Source organism: Mobula birostris, chromosome 4 (genome assembly GCF_030028105.1).
Source record: "Mobula birostris isolate sMobBir1 chromosome 4, sMobBir1.hap1, whole genome shotgun sequence".
NCBI classification, from domain to species: Eukaryota; Metazoa; Chordata; class Chondrichthyes; order Myliobatiformes; family Myliobatidae; genus Mobula; species Mobula birostris.
Window position 1 is genome coordinate 207,502,806 of NC_092373.1, and position 21,070 is coordinate 207,523,875.

The 21,070-nt window shown below is 55.3% G+C and overlaps 1 protein-coding gene across 1 annotated transcript in view; it reads left to right on the top strand.

The window, feature by feature from the left end:
• Positions 1–4,081: 4,081 nt before the first annotated feature.
• LOC140196914 (dynactin subunit 1-like) overlaps positions 4,082–21,070 on the top strand; it is a 379,455-nt gene continuing 362,466 nt past the window's right edge. The window contains exon 1 of the mRNA XM_072256848.1: positions 4,082–4,167. The gene's annotated coding sequence lies outside the window, so the exon portion shown is untranslated. The remainder of the gene's footprint in view (positions 4,168–21,070) is intronic.

Here is a 21,070-nt window from a genome sequence, read left to right on the forward strand (position 1 = left end):
TACCCACGGACGACAGAGGACAGTGGTTACACTATTACCCACGGACGACAGAGGACAGTGGTTCCACCATTACCCACGGACGACAGAGGACAGTGGTTCCACCATTACCCATAGATGACAGAGGACAGTGGCTACACTATTACCCATAGATGACAGAGGACAGTGGTTAAACTATTACCCATAGACAACAGAGGACAGTGGTTACACTATTATCCGTAAACGACAGAGGACAGTGGTTACACCATTACCCACGGATGACAGAGGACAGTGGTTACACTATTACCCACGGACAACAGAGGACAGTGGTTACACTATTACCCATAGACGACAGAGAACAGCGGTTACACTATTACCAACAGACTACAGAAGGCAGTGTAACCTATAGACGGCAGAGGACAGTGCTTGAAGTGTTGGAGAGCATGGAAACAAGAGGAAGGTGATGTGCAACACACAAAAGTGCTGGAGGAACTCAGCAGACCTTTCGGAAACGTCGACTGTAGATGCTGCCTGGCCTGCTGAGTTCCTCCAGCATTTTGTGTGCGCTGCTTGGATTTCCAGCATCTGCACATTTTCTCTTGTGAAGGTGATGGGCAGGTGGGGGAGGGAGGATGAAGTAAGAAGATAGGAGGTGAGAGGAGGAAGAGGTGAAAGGCTAGAGAGGAGGGGAACCAGACAGAGGAGATGGGTAGGTGAGGAAAGAAGGTGGGATATGAACAAGACTGGGGATTGGAAAAAGAGGGGGGGGGAGTAGAAATTACTAGAAGTTGGAGAAATCGACGCTCATGCCTTCTGGTTAGAGGCTACCTAGTCGGTGTTACTTCTCCATCCCAAGTTTGGCTCCATTGTGGTAGAAGAGTGGCCATGGACAGCTATGTCAGAATTGGAATGGGAAGCTGAATTGAAATGGCTGGCCGTTGGGAAATCCTGGTTGTCGCAGAAATCGAATACTTCCTTTTGGAGTCGTATGAAGAACACGGGCTTTTCTCAGCGTGAGAGGAGTTCACGATGATCAGAGGCAAAGATTGAGGATGGGTGGAGACTGCCTCCCAGGGTGAAAATGGCTAATATGAGGGGGGCATCATTTTGAATTTGGAGGGATGTATGGGGGTGGGATGTCAGAGGTGTTTGCTTTACACAAGGAGTGGCAGATGCGTAGAGGCAGATACATTTGGGACAATTATAAGTCTCTTAGGCACATGGATGGCAGAAAAATGTAGGACAATGTAGGAGAGGTTAGATTGATCTTAGAGTAGGTTAAAAAGTTGCCATAACATTGTGCATGCCATCAGGTTGGAGGGTACCGAGACGGAATATGAGGTGTTGCTCCTCCACCCCGAGTGTGGCAGAAGAGGAGGCCATGGACTGACGTGTCGGAACAGGAATGGGGATAGGAGTAAAATGATTGGTCATTTCTGTCACTTGCAGGGATAAGTGCCAGGAGGGAGATCAGCTGTTACAGTGAGTGAAGGAAGCAACCCAAGTGCAGGACACAGGCACGGAGATACAGTTTGGATGCTTACACGGGCGTAAACGCCGAACAGCAAACAGGAGGGATCTTGACACGCAGCCCTGATATAGAGCCTTGACTCAGAGAGACGGAGTCTCATAGGTAAACCTTGAAACTGGGGCTAAACTTAGAACAAACGGTTCTAAGCGGTTGGGAAATGTAGCTATCTCACAGGAAAAAGACCAACGAACTGGTGACTAGTGGTTGTGACACCGGGGTTCTTATCCTGCAGGTGTGCTGTCATCAAAGCGAATTAGAAATAATTGGGAAATAAACAGTCGGAACTGTGGCACAATCAACGGAAGTTAGGAGCAAGGTAGGGAATAAACGATTGGGTAAACAGTAACTCCCCCACGTGGGAGCCTCCAGGTGAACCACCAGGCTTGTCAATAGACAATAGGTGCAGGAGTAGGCCATTTGGCCCTTCAAGCCAGCACCTCCATTCACTGTGATCATGGCTGATCATCCACAATCAGTATCCAATTCCTGCCTTATCCCCATAACCTTTGATTCCGCTATCTTTAAGAGCTCTATCCGACTCTTTCTTGAAAGCATCCAGAGACTTGGCCTCCACAGCCTTCTGGGACAGAGCATTCCACAGATCCACAACTCTCTGGCTGAAAAAGGATTTCCTCAACTCCCTTCTAAATGGCCTACCCCTTATTCTTAAACTGTGGCCTCTGGTTCTGGACTCACCCATCAGCGGGAACATGCTTCCTGCCTCTAGCGTGTCCAATCCTTTAATAATCTTATGTTTCAATCAGATCCCCTCTCATTCTTCTAAATTCCAGTGTATACAAGCCCAGTCGCTCCAATCTTTCAACATATGACAGTCCCGCCATCCCTGGAATTAACCTTGTGAACCTACACTGCACTCCCTCAATAGCAAGAATGTCCTTCCTCAAATTTGGAGACCAAAACTGCACACAATACTCCAGTAGTAGTCTCACCAGGGCCCTGTACAGCTGCAGAAGGATCTCTTTGCTCCTATACTCAACTCCCCTTGTTATGAAGGCCAGCATGCCATTAGCTTTCTTCACTGTCTGCTGTACTTGCATGTTTACTTTCAGTGATTGATGTACAAGAACACCTAGATCTCATTGTACTTCCCTTTTTCCTAACTAAAATGACCTCATATAGCGCTCTTTAGAGCAGCACAGTTCTTAGCCTATTCAGCCAAGAGGGTGAGAAACCTTTACCAGAATTGCCAGGATTTTATGGAGGGTCCAAAGAGAGCATGCTCTGGGTGGTGCCGGTCGCTGATGATGGATGCTACTTTCCTGTGACAGTGCTTCATCTAGACGTGCTCAATGTCAGGGAGGGCTTTACCTGTGATGGACTGGGCTCTATCCACTACTTTTGGTACAAGTTTCCATTCAAGGGCACTGGTGTTTCCATACCTGGCTCTGATGCAGCCAGTCAATATACTCTCCACTGCACATCTATAGAAGTGTGTCAAAGTTTTAAATGTCATGCCAAATCTTCACAAACCTCTAAGGAAGTAGAGACACTGACACACTCATGCACACAATAACACTGATAAAGACACTGAGACACTCACAGTGAGACAGACACACACACAGTGAGGCAGACTGACACACAATAACACTGATAAAGACACTGAGACACTCACAGTGAGACAGACACTGACACAGTGAGGCAGACTGACACACTCATGCACACAATAACACTGATAAAGACACTGAGACACTCACAGTGAGACAGACACTGACACAGTGAGGCAGACTGACACACTCATGCACACAATAACACTGATAAAGACACTGAGACACTCACAGTGAGACAGACACTGACACAGTGAGGCAGACTGACACACAATAACACTGATAAAGACACTGAGACACTCACAGTGAGACAGACACTGACACAGTGAGGCAGACTGACACACTCATGCACACAATAACACTGATAAAGACACTGAGACACTCACAGTGAGACAGACACTGACACAGTGAGGCAGACTGACACACTCATGCACACAATAACACTGATAAAGACACTGAGACACTCACAGTGAGACAGACACTGACACAGTGAGGCAGACTGACACACAATAACACTGATAAAGACACTGAGACACTCACAGTGAGACAGACACACACACAGTGAGGCAGACTGACACACAATAACACTGATAAAGACACTGAGACACTCACAGTGAGACAGACACTGACACAGTGAGGCAGACTGACACACTCATGCACACAATAACACTGATAAAGACACTGAGACACTCACAGTGAGACAGACACTGACACAGTGAGGCAGACTGACACACAATAACACTGATAAAGACACTGAGACACTCACAGTGAGACAGACACACACACAGTGAGGCAGACTGACACACAATAACACTGATAAAGACACTGAGACACTCACAGTGAGACCGACACTGACACAGTGAGGCAGACTGACACACTCATGCACACAATAACACTGATAAAGACACTCACAGTGAGCCAGACACTATCACGCTCATACAGACACACAGTCACAGAGACACACACTGACACATATAAACACACACGCACCAGTCAGCGAGGCGCGGCCACGTAGCGCCGGAAGTCGAGCGCGGAGCGACCCGGAAGTGTTCACCCGGAGCCGGGCGAAGTTCAGTCGGAGCGGCCGCAGTTGAGGTGAGGTCCTGGAGTGAGGGGGAGGAGGTACCGGCTGACCGCAGCAGTCAGAGGCAGAAGGAGGAGGAGGGGTAGGAGGGGTAGGAGGTAGGCAGGGGAGGGAGGAGTTTGGGGAAGGGGAAGGATGGGCAGCGTTGCGGATTGGGGGAGGGGAGGAGGGTAGGTGAGCGAGCGGGGAGGTTGGGGTGAGGGAGGGGAGGGACTGGGGGTATCTGGCAGCGGTAGGGTGGGGAGATTGAGGAGTGGGGCTGGGAGGGTGACTGAGGGGTGGAGGGCAGGGAAAGGAAGGATTGAGAGCGGGGAGGAGAGGTGATTGAGAGGGGCAGGAGGGGCCATTGACCGACCGATGGAGGGAGGGAGAAGAGAATAAGGGTGGCCTGGATTACGGGGAGTATAAAGCAGTGATGGAGCTGAGGATGGAGAGGACAAGGTGACAGAGGAAACCAGGCCCATGGCAACCTCCCTGTTAATCCACGGCCCTCCCAGAGCCTCAGATTTGGCAATCGTATCAGCTCCTCATTACCCTCCGTGTAAAGAAGTTACCTGTCTGGTATATCTTAATGTATTTGTTTCTTGTAGCTTTGGACTCTCCAAGACTATGGTCTCCATAGACACATAAGACATGAGAGCAGAATAAGGCCATTCAGCCCATCGAGTCTGCTCCACCATTCCATCAGAGCTGATTCCAGATCCCACTCAACCCCATACACCTGCCTTTCGTCATGTCCTTTGATGCCCTGACCGATCAGGAAACTATCAACTTCTACCTTGAATACACACAGACTTGGTCTCAATGCAGTCTCTGGCAGAGCGTTCCATAGATTTACCAGCGCCCAGACCGGACACTCCCCACTCGTACACTCCCACCGCCCAGACCGGACACTCCCCACCGCCCAGACCGGACACACCCACCACCCAGACCGGACACACCCACCGCCCAGACCGGACACTCCCCACCGCCCAGACCGGACACACCCACCGCCCAGACCGGACACACCCACCGCCCAGACCGGACACTCCCCACCGCCCAGACCGGACACTCCCCACCGCCCAGACCGGACACTCCCCACCGCCCAGACCGGACACACCCACTGCCCAGACCGGACACACCCACCACCCAGACCGGACACACCCACCGCCCAGACCAGACAGTCCCACCGCACAGACCAGACAGTCCCACCGCACAGACCGGGCACACCCCAGCACCCAGACCGGACACACCCACCGCCCAGACCGGACACTCTCCACCGCCCAGACCGGACACACCCACCGCCCAGACCGGACACACCCACCGCCCAGACCGGACACTCCCCACCGCCCAGACCGGACACACCCACCGCCCAGACCGGACACTCCCCACCGCCCAGACCGGACACACCCACCGCCCAGACCGGACACACCCACCACCCAGACCGGACACACCCACCGCCCAGACCAGACAGTCCCACCGCACAGACCGGGCACACCCCAGCACCCAGACCGGACACACCCACTGCCCAGACCGTACACTCCCCACTGCCCAGACCGGACACACCCACCGCCCAGACCGGACACTCCCCACCGCCCAGACCGGACACACCCACCGCCCAGACCGGACACACCCACCGCCCAGACCGGACACACCCACCGCCCAGACCGGACACACCCACCGCCCAGACCGGACACACCCACCGCCCAGACCGGACACTCCCCACCGCCCAGACCGGACACACCCACCGCCCAGACCGGACACACCCACCGCCCAGACCGGACACACCCACCGCCCAGACCGGACACACCCACCGCCCAGACCGGACACTCCCCACCGCCCAGACCGGACACTCCCCACCGCCCAGACCGGACACTCCCCACCGCCCAGACCGGACACACCCACCGCTCAGACCGGACACTCCCCACCGCCCAGACCGGACACTCCCCACCGCCCAGACCGGACACACCCACTGCCCAGACCGGACACACCCACCACCCAGACCGGACACACCCACCGCCCAGACCGGACACTCCCCACCGCCCAGACCAGACACACCCACCGCCCAGACCGGACACTCCCCACCGCCCAGACCGGACACACCCACTGCCCAGACCGGACACACCCACCACCCAGACTGGACACACCCACCGCCCAGACCAGACAGTCCCACCGCACAGACCGGGCACACCCCAGCACCCAGACCGGACACACCCACCGCCCAGACCGTACACTCCCCACTGCCCAGACCGGACACACCCATCGCCCAGACCGGACACACCCACTGCCGAGACCGGACACACCCACCGCCCAGACCGTACACTCCCCACCGCCCATACCAGACACCCAGACCAGACACCCAGACCAGACAGTCCCACCACCCAGACCGGACACACCCACTGCCCAGACCGGACACACCCAGCGCCCAGACCAGACACACCCACCACCCAGACCGGACACACCCACCGCCCAGACCGGACACACCCACTGCCCAGACCGGACACACCCACCACCCAGACCGGACACACCCACCGCCCAGACCAGACAGTCCCACCGCACAGACCGGGCACACCCCAGCACCCAGACCGGACACACCCACCGCCCAGACCGTACACTCCCCACTGCCCAGACCGGACACTCCCCACCGCCCAGACCGGACACACCCACCGCCCAGACCGGACACACCCACCGCCCAGACCGTACACTCCCCACCGCCCATACCAGACACCCAGACCAGACAGTCCCACCACCCAGACCGGACACACCCACTGCCCAGACCGGACACGCCCAGCGCCCAGACCAGACAGTCCCACCGCACAGACCGGACACACCGTACCGCCCAGACCGGACACTCCCCACCGCCCAGACCGGACACTCCCCACCGCCCAGACCGGACAGTCCCACCGCCCAGACCGGACACTCCCCACCGCCCAGACCGGACACTCCCCACCGCCCGGACCGGACAGGTCCCACCGCCCGGACCGGACACACCCCAGCACCCGGACCGGACACTCCCCACCGCCCGGACCGGACACTCCCCACCGCCCGGACCGGACACCCCTACCGCCCGGACTGCACAGTCCCAGCGCCCAGACTGGAAACTCCCACTGCCCAGATTGGACACCCCCACCACCCAGACCGGACACTCCCACCACCCAGACCGGACACCCCCACCGCCCAGACCGGACACTCCCACCGCCCGGACCGGACACCCAGACCGGACACTCCCACCGCCCGGACCGGACACTCCCCACCGCCCAGACCGGACAGTCCCACCGCCCGGACCGGACACCCAGACCGGACACCCGCACCGCCCAGACCGGACACCCCCAGCGCATGGACCGTACACCCAGACTGGACACCCCCACCGCCCGGACTGGACACCCCCACCGCCCAGACCGGACACCGCCACCGCACGGACCGGACACCCCCACCGCCCGGACCGTACACCCAGACCGGACACACCCACCGCCCAGACCAGACAGTCCCACCGCACAGACCGGGCACACCCCAGCACCCAGACCGGACACACCCACCGCCCAGACCAGACAGTCCCACCGCACAGACCGGGCACACCCCAGCACCCAGACCGGACACACCCCAGCACCCAGACCGGACACACCCACCGCCCAGACTGTACACTCCCCACCGCCCAGACCGGACACTCCCCACCGCCCAGACCGGACACACCCACCGCCCAGACCGTACACTCCCCACCGCCCAGACCGTACACTCCCCACCGCCCATACCGGACACCCAGACCAGACAGTCCCACCACCCAGACCGGACACACCCAGCGCCCAGACCAGACAGTCCCACCGCACAGACCGGACACACCGTACCGCCCGGACCGGACACTCCCCACCGCCCGGACCGGACACTCCCCACCGCCCGGACCGGACACCCCCACCGCCCGGACCGCACAGTCCCAGCGCCCAGACTGGAAACTCCCACTGCCCAGATTGGACACTCCCACCACCCAGACCGGACACCCCCACCGCCCAGACCGGACACCCCCACCACCCGGACCGGACACTCCCACCACCCGGACCGGACACCCAGACCGGACACTCCCACCGCCCGGACCGGACACTCCCCACCGCCCAGACCGGACAGTCCCACTGCCCGGACTGGTCACCCAGACCGGACACCCGCACCGCCCAGACCGGACACCCCCAGCGCCCGGACCGTACACCCAGACCGGACACCGCCACCGCACGGACCGGACACCCCCACCGCCCGGACCGTACACCCAGACCGGACACTCCCACCGCCCGGACCGGACACTCCCACCGCCCGGACCGGACACCCCCACCGCCCGGACCGTACACCTAGACCGGACCCTCCCACCGCCCGGACTGGACACTCCCACTGCCCGGACCAGACACTCCCACTGCACGGACCGGACACCCCCACCGCCCGGACCGTACACCCAGACCGGACACCCCTACCGCACGGACTGGACACCCCCACCACCCAGACCGGACACCCAGACTGGACACCCCCACCGCCCGGACTGTACACTCAGACCGGACACACCAGCACCCAGACCGGGCACCCCCACCGCCCGGACTGGACACCCCCACCGCCCGGACCGTACAGCCAGACCGGACGCTCGCACGGCCCAGACCGGACACTTCCACTGCCCAGACCGCACGATCACACCACGCAGACTGTGCACCCAGACCGCACCCTCCCATGGCCCGGACCGGAGGCTCCCACCGCCCAGACCGGACGCTCCCCACCCGGACCAGACACACGCACCACCCAGACCGGACAATCCCACCACCTGGAACTCCCACTCAGACAGCATACTCACACTACTCAGATGTCCGCACACTTAACAACAGCCAGACACACTATCTCAGTGAACATGACACTCATTTTGATTGGATTCCACCCCAATCAGCTGAGTTACAACTTCTCCCACCGACCATCGCTTTCCCTCCTCCCCGTAACCATCTCTGTCTCTCCCACTGCCATATTTCTGACATCAGTCTCTACCTACCTCCCCGACACCCAACATCCATAACCCTCCCGTCCCATCCCTCCGACATCAGTCTCTATCAGACCCTCCCAAACCCGTCACCTCAATCCCTCCCTCACCATCCTTCCGACATCAGTCTCTATCAAACCCTCCCAAACCCGTCAGCTCAAACCCTCCCTCACCATCCTTCCGACATCAGTCTCTATCACACCCTCCCAAACCCGTCACCTCAATCCCTCCCTCACCATCCTTCCGACATCAGTCTCTATCAAACCCTCCCAAATCCATCAGCTCAATCCCTCCCACCCCATCCGTCCGACATCAGTCTCTATCAAACACTCGCAAACCCGTCACCTCAATCCCTCCCTCACCATCCTTCCGACATCAGTCTCTATCAAACCCTCCCAAACCCGTCACCTCAATCCCTCCCTCACCATCCTTCCGACATCAGTCTCTATCAAACCCTCCCAAACCCGTCACCTCAATCCCTCACATCCCATCCTCCCAACATCAGTCTCTATCAAACCGTCCCAAACCCGTCACCTCAATCCGTCCTTCCCCATCCTTCTGACATCAGATCTATCAAACCCTAGCAAACCCGTCACCTCAATCCCTCCCTCACCATCCACCCGACATCCGTCTCTATCAAACCCTCCCAAACCCATCACCTCAATGCCTCCCTCACCATCCTTCCGACATCAGTGTCAGTCAAACCCTCCTAAACCCGTCACCTCAATCCCTTCTTCACCATGCTTACCACATCAGTCTCTATCAAACCCTCCCAAACCCGTCACCCCAATCCCTCCCACCCCATCCTTCCGACATCAGTCTCCATCAAGCCCTACCAAACCCGTCACCTCAATCCCTCACCATCCTTCCGACATCAGTCTCTATCAAACTGTCCCAAACCCGTCACCTCAATCCCTTCCTCACCATCCTTCCGACATCAGTCTCTATCAAACCCTCCCAAACCCGTCACCTCAATCCCTCCCACCCCATTCTTCCAACATCAGTCTCTATCAAACCTTCCCAAACCCGTCACCTCAATCCCTCACCATCCTTCCGACATCAGTCTCTCTCAAACCCTCCCAAACCCGTCACCTCAATCCCTCACACCCCATCCTTCCGACATCAGTCTCTATCAAACCCTACCAAGCCCGTCACCTCAATCCCTCCCTCACCATCCTTCCGACATCAGTCTCTATCAAACCCTCCCAAACCCGTCACCTCAATCCCTCACATCCCATCCTCCCAACATCAGTCTCTATCAAACCGTCCCAAACCCGTCACCTCAATCCGTCCTTCCCCATCCTTCTGACATCAGATCTATCAAACCCTAGCAAACCCGTCACCTCAATCCCTCCCTCACCATCCACCCGACATCCGTCTCTATCAAACCCTCCCAAACCCATCACCTCAATGCCTCCCTCACCATCCTTCCGACATCAGTGTCAGTCAAACCCTCCTAAACCCGTCACCTCAATCCCTTCTTCACCATGCTTACCACATCAGTCTCTATCAAACCCTCCCAAACCCGTCACCCCAATCCCTCCCACCCCATCCTTCCGACATCAGTCTCCATCAAGCCCTACCAAACCCGTCACCTCAATCCCTTCCTCACCATCCTTCCGACATCAGTCTCTATCAAACCCTCCCAAACCCGTCACCTCAATCCCTCCCACCCCATTCTTCCAACATCAGTCTCTATCAAACCTTCCCAAACCCGTCACCTCAATCCCTCACCATCCTTCCAACATCAGTCTCTCTCAAACCCTCCCAAACCCGTCATCTCAATCCCTCACACCCCATCCTTCCGACATCAGTCTCTCTCAAACCCTCCCAAACCCGTCACCTCAATCCCTCACACCCCATCCTCCCAACATCAGTCTCTATCAAACCGTCCCAAACCCATCACCTCAATCCCTTCCTCACCATCCTTCCGATATCAGTCTCTATCATACCCTCCCAAACCCGTCACCTCAATCCATCCCTCACCATCCTTCCGACATCAGTCTCTATCAAACCCATGCAAACCTGTCACCTCAATCCCACCCGCACCATCCTTCCGACATCAGTCTATGTCAAACCCTCCCAAACCCGTCACCTCAATCCCTTCTTTACCATGCTTACGACATCAGTCTCTATCAAACCCTCCCAAACCCGTCACCTCAATCCCTCCTTCCTCATCCTTCTGACATCAGATCTATCAAACCCTAGCAAATCCGTCACCTCAATCCCTCCCTCACCATCCACCCGACATCCGTCTCTATCAAACCCTCCCAAACCCTTCACCTCAATGCCTCCCTCACCATCCTTCCGACATCTGTCTCTGTCAAACCCTCCCAATCCAGTCACCCCAATCCCCTCCCACCCCATCCTTCCGACTTCATTCTCTATCAAATCCTCCCAAACCCGTCGCCTCAATCCCTCCCAACCCATCCTTCCGACATCAGTCTCTATGAAACCCACCCAAACCCGTCACCTCAATCGCTCCCTCACCATCCTTCCGACATCAGTCTCTATCAAACCCTGCCAAACCCGTCACCTCAATCTCTCCCTCATCATCCTTCTGACATCAGTCTCTATCAAACCCTCCCAAACCCGTCACCTCAATCCGTCCTTCCCCATCCTTCTGACATCAGATCTATCAAACCCTAGCAAACCCGTCACCTCAATCCCTCCCTAACCATCCACCCGACATCTGTCTCTATCAAACCCTCCCAAACCCGTCACCTCAATGCCTCCCTCACCATCCTTCCGACATCAGTCTCTGTCAAACCCTCCCAAACCCGTCACCTCAAACCCTTCTTCACCATGCTTACGACATCAGTCTCTATCAAGCTCTTCCAAACCCGTCACCTCAATCCCTCACACCCCATCCTTCCGACATCAGTCTCTATCAAACCCAAGCAAACCCGTCACCTCAATCCCTCCCTCACCATCCACCCGACATCCGTCTCTATCAAACCCTCCCAAACCCGTCACCTCAATCCCTTCTTCACCATGCTTACCACATCAGTCTCTATCAAACCCTCCCAAACCCGTCACCCCAATCCCTCCCACCCCATCCTTCCGACATCAGTCTCCATCAAGCCCTACCAAACCCGTCACCTCAATCCCTCACCATCCTTCCGACATCAGTCTCTCTCAAACCCTCCCAAACCCGTCATCTCAATCCCTCACACCCCATCCTTCCGACATCAGTCTCTCTCAAACCCTCCCAAACCCGTCACCTCAATCCCTCACACCCCATCCTCCCAACATCAGTCTCTATCAAACCGTCCCAAACCCATCACCTCAATCCCTTCCTCACCATCCTTCCGACATCAGTCTCTATCAAACCCTCCAAAACCCGTCACCTCAATCCCTCCCACCCCATCTTTCCGACATCAGTCTCTATCATTCCCTCCCAAACCCGTCACCTCAATCCATCCCTCACCATCCTTCCGACATCAGTCTCTATCAAACCCATGCAAACCTGTCACCTCAATCCCACCCTCACCATCCTTCCGACATCAGTCTATGTCAAACCCTCCCAAACCCGTCACCTCAATCCCTTCTTTACCATGCTTACGACATCAGTCTCTATCAAACCCTCCCAAACCCGTCACCTCAATCCCTCCTTCCTCATCCTTCTGACATCAGATCTATCAAACCCTAGCAAACCCGTCGCCTCAATCCCTCCCTAACCATCCACCCGACATCTGTCTCTATCAAACCCTCCCAAACCCGTCACCTCAATGCCTCCCTCACCATCCTTCCGACATCAGTCTCTGTCAAACCCTCCCAAACCCGTCACCTCAAACCCTTCTTCACCATGCTTACGACATCAGTCTCTATCAAGCTCTTCCAAACCCGTCACCTCAATCCCTCACACCCCATCCTTCCGACATCAGTCTCTATCAAACCCAAGCAAACCCGTCACCTCAATCCCTCCCTCACCATCCACCCGACATCCGTCTCTATCAAACCCTCCCAAACCCGTCACCTCAATCCCTTCTTCACCATGCTTAGCACATCAGTCTCTATCAAACCCTCCCAAACCTGTCACCCCAATCCCTCCCACCCCATCCTTCCGACATCAGTCTCTATCAAGCCCTACCAAACCCGTCACTTCAATCCCTCACCATCCTTCCGACGTCATACTCTGTCAAAACTTCCCAAACCCGTCACCTCAATCCCTTCACCATCCTTACGACATCAGTCTCTATCAAACCGTCCCAAATCCGTCACCCCAATCCCTCCCACCCCATCCTTCCGACATCAGTCTGTATCAAACCCTCCCAAACCCGTTAACTCAATCCCTCCCTTACCATCGTTCCGACATCAGTCACTATCAAACCCGCCCAAACATGTCACCTCAATCCCTGCCTCACCATCCTTCCGACATTAGTCTCTATCAAACCCACCCAATCCCATCACCCCAAACCCTCAGAACCCATCCTTCCGACATCAGTCTCTATCAAACCCACCCGAACCCGTCACCCCAATCCCTCACACCCCGTCCTTCCGACATCAGTCTCTATCAAACCCTCCCAAACCCGTTACCTCAATCCCTCCCTTACCATCGTTCCGAGATCAGTCACTATCAAACCCGCCCAAACACGTCACCTCAATCCCTCCCTCACCATCCTTCCGACATTAGTCTCTATCAAACCCACCCAATCCCATCACCCCAAACCCTCAGAACCCATCCTTCCGACAGCAGTCTCTATCAAACCCTCCCAAATCCATCAGCTCAATCCCTCCCTCATCATCCTTCCGACATCAGTCTCCATCACACCCTCTCAAACCCGTCACCTCAATCCCTCCCTCACCATCCTTCTGACATCAGTCTCCATCAAACCCTCCCAAACCCGTCACCTCAATCCCTTCCTCACCATCCACCCGACATCAGTTTCTATCAAACCCTCCGAAACCCGTCACCTCAATCCCTCCCAACCCATCCTTCCGACATCAGTCTCTATCAAACCCACCCAAACCCGTCACCCCAATCCCTCACACCCCATCCTTCCGACATCAGTCTCTATCAAACCCACCCAACCCGTCACCCCAATCCCTCCCGCACTATCCTTCCGACATCATTCTCTATCAAACCCTCCCAAACCCTTCACCTCGAACCCTCACCCCCCACCATTCCGACATCAGTCTCTATGAAACCCACCCAAACCCGTCACCTCAATCGCTCCCTCACCATCCTTCCGACATCAGTCTCTATCAAACCCTGCCAAACCCGTCACCTCAATCTCTCCCCCATCATCCTTCTGACATCAGTCTCTATCAAACCCTCCCAAACCCGTCACCTCAATCCGTCCTTCCCCATCCTTATGACATCAGATCTATCAAACCCTAGGAAACCCGTCACCTCAATCCCTCCCTAACCATCCACCCGACATCTGTCTCTATCAAACCCTCCCAAACCCGTCACCTCAATGCCTCCCTCACCATCCTTCCGACATCAGTCTCTGTCAACCCCTCTCAAACCCGTCACCTCAAACCCTTCTTCACCATGCTTACGACATCAGTCTCTATCAAGCTCTTCCAAACCCGTCACCTCAATCCCTCACACCCCATCCTTCCGACATCCGTCTCTATCAAACCCTCCCAAACCCGTCACCTCAATCCCTTCTTCACCATGCTTAGCACATCAGTCTCTATCAAACCCTCCCAAACCTGTCACCCCAATCCCTCCCACCCCATCCTTCCGACATCAGTCTCTATCAAGCCCTACCAAACCCGTCACCTCAATCCCTCACCATCCTTCCGACGTCATACTCTGTCAAAACTTCCCAAACCCGTCACCTCAATCCCTTCACCATCCTTACGACATCAGTCTCTATCAAACCGTCCCAAATCCGTCACCCCAATCCCTCCCACCCCATCCTTCCGACATCAGTCTCTATCAAACCCACCCGAACCCGTCACCCCAATCCCTCACACCCCGTCCTTCCGACATCAGTCTCTATCAAACCCTCCCAAACCCGTTACCTCAATCCCTCCCTTACCATCGTTCCGACATCAGTCACTGTCAAACCCGCCCAAACACTTCAACTCAATCCCTCCCTCACCATCCTTCCGACATTAGTCTCTATCAAACCCACCCAATCCCATCACCCCAAACCCTCAGAACCCATCCTTCCAACATCAGTCTCTATCAAACCCTCCCAAACCCGTTACCTCAATCCCTCCCTTACCATCGTTCCGACATCAGTCACTATCAAACCCGCCCAAACACGTCACCTCAATCCCTCCCTCACCATCCTTCCGACATTAGTCTCTATCAAACCCACCCAATCCCATCACCCCAAACCCTCAGAACCCATCCTTCCGACAGCAGTCTCTATCAAACCCTCCCAAATCCATCAGCTCAATCCCTCCCTCATCATCCTTCCGACATCAGTCTCTATCACACCCTCTCAAACCCGTCACCTCAATCCCTCCCTCACCATCCTTCCGACATCAGTCTCCATCAAACCCTCCCAAACCCGTCACCTCAATCCCTTCCTCACCATCCACCCGACATCAGTTTCTATCAAACCCTCCGAAACCCGTCATCTCAATCTCTCCCTCATCATCCTTCCGACATCAGTCTCTGTTAAACCCTCCCAAACCCGTCACCTCAATCCCTCCCTCCCCATCCTTCCGACATCAGTCTGTATCAAACTCTCCCAAACCCGTCACATCAATCGCTCCCTCACCATCCTTCCGACATCCGTTTCTATGAAACCCTCCCAAACCCGTCACCTCAATCCCTCACACCCCATCCTCCCGACATCAGTCTCTATCAAACCCTCCCAAACCCGTCACCTCAATCCCTCACACCCCATCCTCCCGACATCAGTCTCTATCAAACCCTCCCAAACCCGTCACCTCAATGACTCCCTCACCATCCTTCTGACATCAGTCTTTATCAAACCCACCCAAGCCCGTCACCTCAATCCATCCCACCCCATCCTTCCGACATCAGTCTCTGTTAAACACTCCCAAACCCGTCACCCGAATCCCTGACACCCCATCCTTCCAACATCAGTCTCTATCAAACCCTCCCAAGCCCGTCACCTCAATCCCTCACCATCCTTCCGACATCAGTCTCTAGCAAACCCACCCAAACCCGTCACCTCAATACCTCCCATCCTATCCTTCCGATATCAGTCACTATGAAACACACCCATACCCGTCACCTCACTCCCTCCTGTCACCTTCCTTCTGACATCAGTCTCTATCAAACCCTCCCAAACCCGTCACCTGAATCCCTCCCTCACCATCGTTCCGACATCTGTCTCTATCAAACCCACGCAGACCCGTCACCTCAAGCCTTCCCTCCCCATCCTTCCGACATCAGTCTGTATCAAACTCTCCCAAACCCGTTACAGCAATCGCTCCCTCACCATCCTTCCGACATCCGTTTCTATGAAACCCTCCCAAACCCGTCCCCTCAATCCCTCACACCCCATCCTCCCGACATCAGTCTCTATCAAACCCTCCCAAACCCGTCACTTCAATGACTCCCTCACCATCCTTCCGACATCAGTCTCTATCAAACTCACCCAAACCCGTCACCTCAATCCATCCCACCCCATCCTTCCGACATCAGTCTCTGTTAAACACTCCCAAACCCGTCACCCGAATCCCTGACACCCCATCCTTCCAACATTAGTCTCTATCAAACCCTCGCAAGCCTGTCACCTCAATCCCTCACCATCCTTCCGACATCAGTCTCCAGCAAACCCGCCCAAACCTGTCACCTCAATCCCTCCCATCCCATCCCATCCTTCGGATATCAGTCACTATCAAACACACCCATACCCGTCACCTCACTCCCTCCTGTCCCCTTCCTTCCGACATCAGTCTCTATCAAACCCTCCCAAACCCGTCACCTCAATCCCTCCCTCACCGTCCTCCGACATCAGTCTCTATCAAACCCTTCCAAATCCATCACCTCAATCCCTCCCTCATCATCCTTCCGACATCAGTCTCTACCAAACCCTACCAAACCCGTCACCTCAATCCCTCCCTCACCATCCTTCCGACATCAGTCTCTATCAAACCCTCCCAAACCCGTCACCTCAATCCCTCACATCCCATCCTCCCAACATCAGTCTCTATCAAACCGTCCCAAACCCGTCACCTCAATCCGTCCTTCCCCATCCTTCTGACATCAGACCTATCAAACCCTAGCAAACCCGTCACCTCAATCCCTCCCTCACCATCCACCCGACATCCGTCTCTATCAAACCCTCCCAAACCCATCACCTCAATGCCTCCCTCACCATCCTTCCGACATCAGTGTCAGTCAAACCCTCCTAAACCCGTCACCTCAATCCCTTCTTCACCATGCTTACCACATCAGTCTCTATCAAACCCTCCCAAACCCGTCACCCCAATCCCTCCCACCCCATCCTTCCGACATCAGTTTCCATCAAGCCCTACCAAACCCGTCACCTCAATCCCTCCCACCCCATTCTTCCAACATCAGTCTCTATCAAACCTTCCCAAACCCGTCGCCTCAATCCCTCACCATCCTTCCGACATCAGTCTCTCTCAAACCCTCCCAAACCCGTCATCTCAATCCCTCACACCCCATCCTTCCGACATCAGTCTCTCTCAAACCCTCACAAACCCGTCACCTCAATCCCTCACACCCCATCCTCCCAACAGCAGTCTCTATCAAACCGTCCCAAACCCATCACCTCAATCCCTTCCTCACCATCCTTCCGACATCAGTCTCTATCAAACCCTCCAAAACCCGTCACCTCAATCCCTCCCACCCCATCCTTCCGACATCAGTCTCTATCAAACCCTCCCATACCCGTCACCTCACTCCCTCCTGTCCCATCCTTCCGACATCAGTCTCTATCATACCCTCCCAAACCCGTCACCTCAACGACTCCCTCACCATCCTTCCGACATCAGTCTCTATCAAACCCACCCAAGCCCGTCACCTCAATCCATCCCACCCCATCCTTCCGACATCAGTCTCTGTTAAACACTCCCAAACCCGTCACCCGAATCCCTGACACCCCATCCTTCCAACATCAGTCTCTATCAAACCCTCCCAAGCCCGTCACCTCAATCCCTCACCATCCTTCCAACATCAGTCTCTAGCAAACCCACCCAAACCCGTCACCTCAATCCCTCCCATCCTATCCTTCCGATATCAGTCACTATCAAACACACCCATACCCGTCACCTCACTCCCTCCTGTCCCCTTCCTTCTGACATCAGTCTCTATCAAACCCTCTCAAACCCGTCACCTGAATCCCTCCTTCACCATTGTTCCGACATCTGTCTCTATCAAACCCACGCAAACCCGTCACCTCAAGCCTTCCCTCCCCATTCTTCTGACATCAGTCTCTATCAAACCCTCCCAAACCCGTCACCTCAATCCCTCCTTCCCTATTCTTCTGACATCAGATCTATCAAACCCTCCCAAACCAGTCAACTCAATCCCTTCCTCACCATCCTTCCGACATCAGTCTGTATCAAACCCACCCAAACCCGTCACCTCAATCCCTCCTCCCCAATCCTTCTGACATCATATCTATCAAACCCTACCAAAACCGTGACCTCAATCCCTCCCTGACCATCCTCCCGACACCAGTCTCTATCAAACCCTCCCAAACCCGTCACCTCAATGCCTCCCTCACCATCCTTCCGACATCAGTCTCTGTCAAACCTTTCCAACCCCATCACCTCAATCCCTTCACCATCCATATGACATTAGTCTCTATCAAACCCTCCCAAACCCGTCACCCCAATCCCTCCCACCCCATCCTTCCGACATCAGTCTCTATCAAACCCACCCGAACCCGTCACCCCAATCCCTCACACCCCGTCCTTCCGACATCAGTCTGTATCAAACCCTCCCAAACCCGTCACCTCAATCCCTCCCTCACCATCCTTCCGACATCAGTCTCTATCAAACCCTCCCAAACCCGTCACCTCAATCCCTCCCTCACCGTCCTCCGACATCAGTCTCTATCAAACCCTTCCAAATCCATCACCTCAATCCCTCCCTCATCATCCTTCCGATATCAGTCTCTACCAAACCCTCCCAAACCCATCAACTCAATCCCTCCCTCACCATCCTTCCGACATCAGTCTCTATGAAACCCTCCTAAGCCCATCAACTCAATCCCTCCCACCCCATCCTTCCGACATCAGTCTCTATCAAACCCTCCCAAACCCGTCACCTCAATCCCTCCTTCCCTATTCTTCTGACATCAGATCTATCAAACCTTCCCAAACCCGTCAACTCAATCCCTTCCTCACCATCCTTCCGACATCAGTCTGTATCAAACCCACCCAAACCCGTCACCTCAATCCCTCCCTCACCATCCTCCCGACATCAGTCTCTATCAAACCCTCCCAAACCCGTCACCTCAATCCCTCTTCCCCAAACCCTGTGACATCAGATCTATCAAACCCTACCAAACCCGTGACCTCAATCCCTCCCTCACCATCCTCCCGACACCAGTCTCTATCAAACCCTCCCAAACCCATCAACTGAATCCCTCCCACCCTATCCTTCCGACATCAGTCTCTATCAAACCCTCCCAATACCGTCACCTCAATCCCTCCCACCCCATCTTTCCGATATCAGTCTCTGTCAAACCCTCCCAAACCTGTCACCTCAATCCCTCCCACCCTATCCCTCTGACATCAGTCTCTATCAAACACTCGCAAACCCGTCACCTGAATCCCTCCCTCCCCATCCTTCCGACATCAGTCTCTATCAACCCTCCCAAACCCGTTACCTCAATCCCTCCCTCACCATCGTTCCGACATCAGTCACTATGAAACCCGCCCAAACCCGTCACCTCAATCCCTCCCTCACCATCCTTCCGACATTAGTCTCTATCAAACCCACCCAAACCCATCACCCCAATCCCTCACAACCCATCCTTCCGATATCAGTCTCTATCAAACCCTCCCAAATCCATCAGCTCAATCCCTCCCACCCCATCCTTCCGACATCAGTCTCTATCACACCCTCTCAAACCCGTCACCTCAATCCCTCCCTCACCATCCTTCCGACATGAGTCTCCATCAAACCCTCCCAAACCCGTCACCTCAATCTCTCCCTCATCATCCTTCCGACATCAGTCTCTGTTAAACCCTCCCAAGCCCGTCACCTCAATCCCTCCCTCCCCATCCTTCCGACATCAGTCTGTATCAAACTCTCCGAAACATCAATCGCTCCCTCACCATCCTTGCGACATCCGTTTCTATGAAACCCTCCCAAACCCGTCACCTCAATCCCTCATACCCCATCCTCCCGACATCAGTCTCTATCAAACCCTCCCAAACCCGTCACCTCAATGACTCCCTCACCATCCTTCCGACATCAGTCTTTATCAAACCCACCCAAACCCGTCACCTCAATCCATCCCACCCCATCCTTCCGACATCAGTCTCTATGAAACCCTCCCAAACCCGTCACCTCAATGACTCCCTCACCATCCTTCCGACATCAGTCTCTATCAAACCCACCCAAACCCGTCACCTCAATCCATCCCATCCCATCCTTCCGACATCAGTCTCTGTTAAACACTCCCAAACCCGTCACCCGCATCCCTGACACCCATCCTTCCAACATCAGTCTCTATCAAACCCTCCCAAACCCGTCACCTGAATCCCTCCCTCACCATCGTTCCGACATCTGTCTCTATCAAACCCTCCCAAACCCGTCACCTCAATCCCTCCTTCCCTATTCTTCTGACATCAGATCTATCAAACCCTCCCAAGCCCGTCAACTCAATCCCTTCCTCACCATCCTTCCGACATCAGTCTGTATCAAACCCACCCAAACCCGTCACCTCAATCCCTCCTCCCCAATCCTTCTGACATCAGATCTATCAAACCCTACCAAACCCGTGACCTCAATCCCTCCCTCACCATCCTCCCGACACCAGTCTCTATCAAACCCTCCCAAACCCGTCACGTCA